The sequence below is a fragment of the Oncorhynchus gorbuscha genome, linkage group LG17 (assembly GCF_021184085.1).
Source record: "Oncorhynchus gorbuscha isolate QuinsamMale2020 ecotype Even-year linkage group LG17, OgorEven_v1.0, whole genome shotgun sequence".
NCBI lineage: Eukaryota > Metazoa > Chordata > Actinopteri > Salmoniformes > Salmonidae > Oncorhynchus > Oncorhynchus gorbuscha.
The window spans coordinates 51,149,924-51,156,064 of NC_060189.1; positions in this window are offsets into that span (position 1 = coordinate 51,149,924).

The window sequence follows — 6,141 nt, forward strand, 5'->3', positions numbered from 1 at the left end:
TGTGACCGTGAGGTGTCGCCGGAGAGCGGACATATACCACCTCCACTCAACACTAGTAGTTCTTCACAGCTTTATCCTGTTCTTTATTAACTATGTCCTCACTGCTGGGCCATATCCTGAAATCCCAAAAAACAATACATATATAGATTTGTTTTAAGGAACAAAACTTTAAGAGTACAGATTATTGTATGGGACAATATACAAACGTTTTTGAGAAATATCTTCTTTTTTTAAATGACATGTTATTGAGTAAATGTATTTCATTTGGATAACAGATGAAAATGTAATACATTGACAGTTATTTGTTGATGTAAAATCTAAATTTGACCGATTTTAGGTTGTGTCATGAGATTTGGTGGCGGGAAAAAAATAGAGTCCCTGCTGAAAAAGTTTGAATATTCACTGCAGTAAAGGGTGTCCATACACTATGCTTAGCGTCTATTTAAAGCAGTGCAGCACAGGAGCTTTAGTCATTACCGATCTTAATCTCATTTTAACAGAGTTGCATTAATCTATTGCTCTTTTTAGGGTACCACGGAGAGTGCTGCCAATACACTGAAATAGAGACTATATTCCCCCGCGTATTAGAATAACAACACAGTCTTAATATGGGATCCCGAATAGAAGACAGTTCAATTCCGTGTTAAATGGAGATTTACTGTAGGCTATATCGGTATTCCATATGCTTGTGGTCCCAATGTCAATAATATCATTGCTTCACGCAGTAACTGGGTGAAGGAATTGGGATTGACAAATTGGCATTGACCTTTACATGCCTCAAGAAACAAAATGATTTAAAAAATAAGAAAAATTATTTCACATTTAAAGGAAAATAACAATCATGTTTTTTTTTATAACACCTCAGTTTGAGCATTATAAGAGTTCTACCTTGCATGACAATTTAGCCGTTATGTAATATATTTAGCCTGCCTCGGTTCTTCTTAAAATAGCCGTGACGGATGGTTACATGGGTTACTTTGAAGCTGACCTTGGTTAGGCCTAACCTGTAAAGTAGTTTATCTGCCTTCCCACACTACCTCATGTCATCTAGGGCCAAAGGGCAAGGACACTTATGCTGTATACTAGTACCACAGGTGGCTGGTGGCACATTAATTGGGGAGGATGGGCTCATAATAACGCCTGGAATGGCATGAATGGCATCGAACACATCAAACACTTGTTTCCATGTGTTTGATACCATTCCATTCACTCCATTCAAGACGTTATTACGAGCCTCCCTCCCCCTCACCAGCCTCCTGTAACTAGTGCCCATCTCTACTACACTTCTATCCTGTACTTCTGCCATACAGTACCTACTTACACTTATAAAAGTCAGGGGCATATGATTTTATCTCGGCATGGCAATAGCATTTGATGATGCTCAGTACCATGTCATGTATTCATTCTGTAAAGATTTCTGTGTCAAAAGGCTCACGGGTCCTGTACTGAAATCCACATGCATGCAATTGTACAGCCAACAGGTTCACAGCCAAAGAACAGGCACCCAGCAGAGCAAACATGCATGTCTCTTCTTCTTTACCACATTCTACCTTTCTAACAGGCGATGGCTGACTGCTGCCCCACGGTTCTACCCATGTAAGGGGTAGGCTGGGGGGGAAGGGGGAGAAGAGAGCCAGTACAGGTCAGATAAGTCGAGCTCACCTTCAGCAGAGAGGCTGCAGAGCATTACAGCCCTAATGGCTCACGTGTTTAGCCTGACCTCACCACCAGCAGCTTTAGTCTCCAGAAGAAGAAGAAGAAGAAAAAGCTGTTGGGAGGATTCTAATACAACCCCCCCCCCCCCCTCTCACCCCCTCCTGCCCTCTGTCCATCCCTGCGTGTGCTTACTTACAGCTCCATATGACGATGAGCCTCCGTAATGGACAGGTCTTTGACAGACGCCCAATTCTACACATGGACTGGTACTGTAGGCCTATAGCGAACACAACGTGGCTTTTGAGCCTTGGTGACATTGTACTATAAACAGGCTACCTGGGGAGGCAGGTAGCCTAGTGGTTAGAGTGTTGGGCCCGTAACCAAAAGGTTGCTAGATTGAATCCCTGACCTGACAAGGTAAAACTCTGTCATTCTGCCCCCGAACAAGGCAGTTAACCCACTGTGCCTAAGCCATCATTGTAAATAAGAATTTGTTCTTAACTGCCTTGCCTAGTTAAATAAACTAGATATTATTTTCTTTTCGTTTATAAAAATAAAAATAATGTTACCACAGTAAACATCATAAACAGCTATGTCTTTGAAAATGGGCAACAAGTGTAGTACATTTACATTTTGGTCATTTTGCAGACTTTCTTATCCAAAGCGACTTAACCCAGCTCAAGGAAGAGTCTCGGTGGTTCCAAACTTCTTCCATTTAAGAATGATGGAGGCCACGGTGTTCTCTGGGACCTTCAATGCTTCAGACATTTTTTTTTGGTACCCTTCCCCAGATCTGTGCCTCAACACAATCCTGTTTCAGGGCTCAATTTCAAGTCTCATAGCAAAGGGTCTGAATACTTATGTAAATATGGTATTTCTGGTTTTTATTTTTAATGCATTTGCAAAAAAATTGAAAACCCGCTTTTGCTTTGTCATTGTGGTGTATTGTGTGATGTGGTGAAAAAAGTATGTGGACACCCATTCAAATGTGTGGATTTGGCTATTTCAGCCACACTGGCTGCTGACAGGTGTATAAAATTGAGCACACAGCCATGCAATCTCCATAGACAAGTCAGTTCATAAAATGTGTGCCCTGCTAGACCTTCCCTGGTCAACTGTAAAAGTTGTTATTGTGAAGTGGAATTGTCTAGGAGCAAAAACGGCTCAGCTGCGAAGTGGTAGGCCACACAAGCTCACAGAACAAGAGTGCCGAGCCCTGAAGCGAGTAAAAAATATCTGCCCTCAGTGCAACGCTCACAACCAAGTTCCAAATGTCTTTATTTAACGGTTATTTTACCAGGTAAGTTGACTGAGAACACATTCTCATTTACAGTAACAACCTGGGGGATATTCACAGGGGGATGAAGTAACCATTGTAAGCTGGGGATGATTAGGTGACGGTATGAGGGCCAGATTGGGAATTTAGCCAGGACACAGGGGTTAACACCCCTACTCTTACTATAAGTGCCATGGGATCTTTAGTGACCACAGAGAGTCAGGACACACGTTTAACATCCCATCTGAATGAGAGCAACCTACACAGGGCAATATCCCCAATCACTGTCTTAGGGCATTTGGATATTATTTTAGACCAGAGGAAATAGTGCTTCATACTGGCCCTCTAACATCACTTCCAGGAGCATCTGGTCTCCCATCTAGAGAGTGACCAGGAACAACCCTGCAAAGCAAGCCAGCAGTGGGATGGAAGGTGGTATGCTGCTGGCTCTGGAAGCAACGTCAGCACAAGAACTGTTCGTCGGGAGCTTCATGAAATGGGTTTCCATGGCCGAGCAGCCGCACACAAGCCTAAGATCACCATACGCAATAGCAAGCGTCGGCTGGAGTTGTGTAAACTCGTTGCCATTGGACTCTAGAGCAGTGGAAACGCGTTCTCTGGAGTGATGAATCACGCTTCACCATCTAGCAGTCCGATGGACAAATCTGCGTTTGGCGGATTCCAGTAGAATGCAACCTGCCCTAATGCATAGTACCAACTGTAAAGTTTGGTGGGGGCGGAATAATGGTCTGAGGCTGTTTTTCATGGTTTGGGCTAGGCCCCTTAGGTCCAGTGAAGGGAAATCTTAATGCTACAGCATACAATGACATTCTAGACGATTCTGTGCTTCCAACATTATGGCAACAGTTTGGGGAAGGCCCTTTCCTGGTTCAGCATGCACAAAGCGAGATTCATTCAGAAATGGTTTGTCGAGATCGGTGTAGAAGAACTTGACTGGCCTGTACAGAGCCCTGACCTCAACCTCATTGAACACCTTCGGGATGAATTGTATCGCAGACTGTGAGCCAGGCCTAATTGCCCAACATCTGCGCGACCTCCCTAATGCTCTTGTCGCTGAATGGAAGCAAGTCCCTGTCACAATGTTCCAACATGTAGTGGAAAGCCTTCCCAGAAGAGTGGAGGCTGTTATAGTAGCAAAGGGGGGACCAACTCCATATTAATTCCCATGATTTTGGAATAAGATGTTTGACGAGCAGGTGTGAACATACAGTGGGGCAAGAAAGTATTTAGTCAGCCACCAATTGTGCAAGTTCTCCCACTTAAAAAGATGAGAGGCCTGTAATTTTCATCATAGGTACACTTCAACTATGACAGACAAAATGATAAAAAAAATCCAGAAAATCACATTGTAGGATTTTTAATGAATTTATTTGCAAATTATGGTGGAAAATAAGTATTTGGTTACCTACAAACAAGCAAGATGTCTTGCTCTCACAGACCTGCAACTTCTTCTTTAAGAGGCTCCTCTGTCCTCCACTCATTACCTGTATTAATGGCACCTGTTTGAACTTGTTATCAGTATAAAAGACACCTGTCCACAACCTCAGTCACACTCCAAACTCCACTACGGCCAAGACCAAAGAGCTGTCAAAGGACACCAGAAACAAAATTGTAGACCTGCATCAGGCTGGAAAGACTGAATCTGCAATAGGTAAGCAGCTTGGTTTGAAGAAATCAACTGTGGGAGCAATTATTAGGAAATGGAAGACATACAAGACCACTGATAATCTCCCTCTTTCTGGGGCTCAACGCAAGATCTCACCCTGTGGGGTCAAAATGATCACAAGAACGGTGAGCAAAAATCCCAGAACCACACGGGGGGAACTAGTGAATGACCTGCAGAGAGCTGGGACCAAAGTAACAAACGCCTACCATCAGTAACACACTACACCGCCAGGGACTCAAATACTGCAGTGCCAGACATGTCCCCCTGCTTAAGCCAGTACATGTCCAGGCATGTTTGAAGTTTGCTAGAGAGCATTTGGATGATCCAGAAGAAGATTGGGAGAATGTCATATGGTCAGATGAAACCAAAATACAACTTTTTGGTAAAAACTCAACTCGTTGTGTTTGGAGGACAAAGAATGCTGAGTTGCATCCAAAGAACACCATACCTACTGTGAAGCATGGGGGTGGAAACATCATGCTTTGGGGCTGTTTTTCTGCAAAGGGACCAGGACGACTGATCCGTGTAAAGGAAAGAATGAATGGGGCCATGTATCGTGAGATTTTGAGTGAAACCTCCTTCCATCTGCAAGGGCATTGAAGATGAAACGTGGCTGGGTCTTTCAGCATGACAATGATCCCAAACACACCGCCCGGGCAACAAAGTAGTGGCTTCGTGAGAAACATTTCAAGGTCCTGGAGTGGCCTAGCCAGTCTCCAGATCTCAACCCCATAGAAAATCTTTGGAGGGAGTTGAAAGTCCGTGTTGCCCAGCAACAGCCCCAAAACATCACTGCTCTAGAGGAGATCTGCATGGAGGAATGGGCCAAATACCAGCAACAGTGTGTGAAAACCTTGTGAAGACTTACAGAAAACATTTGACCTCTGTCATTGCCAACAAAGGGTATATAACAAAGTATTGAGATAAACTTTTGTTATTGACCAAAGACTTATTTTCCACCATAATTTGCAAATAAATTCATTAAAAATCCTACAATGTGATTTTCTGGAATTTTTTTCCTCATTTTGTCTGTCATAGTTGAAGTGTACCTATGATGAAAATTACAGGCCCCTCTCCTTTTTAAGGAGGAGAACTTGCACAATTGGTGGCCGACTAAATACTTTTTTTGCCCCACTGTACATGTAATTTAATATGTGTATCAACCTACTGGTAGAGCTCTTTTGGTTGGTACACTACACAAACTGTGTTATGTAACCATTCCACACGTAACATGTCACACTAATTTGAGAGTCATAGATTCACGTTGACTATGTTGCGTCTAGTCTCTGAGGCCAGGCTACAATACGACGGCCTGGTAGGATAAGGCCTATCAATAGGGTTGGGTTCTGGTCTTTCAAGCAACATGATCTCACGTTTTCCCCTCAAATCAAATAAAGACAGAAGAAGACCTTAGGTAAGGTTGATTCCTGTCACGTGGCTGGTAGGCAGGTACACAAGGTAGAGGGGGAGGAGTCACCTCACCATAGGATTGACTGTTAGTTTCTGTAATCTCCACCCCTTC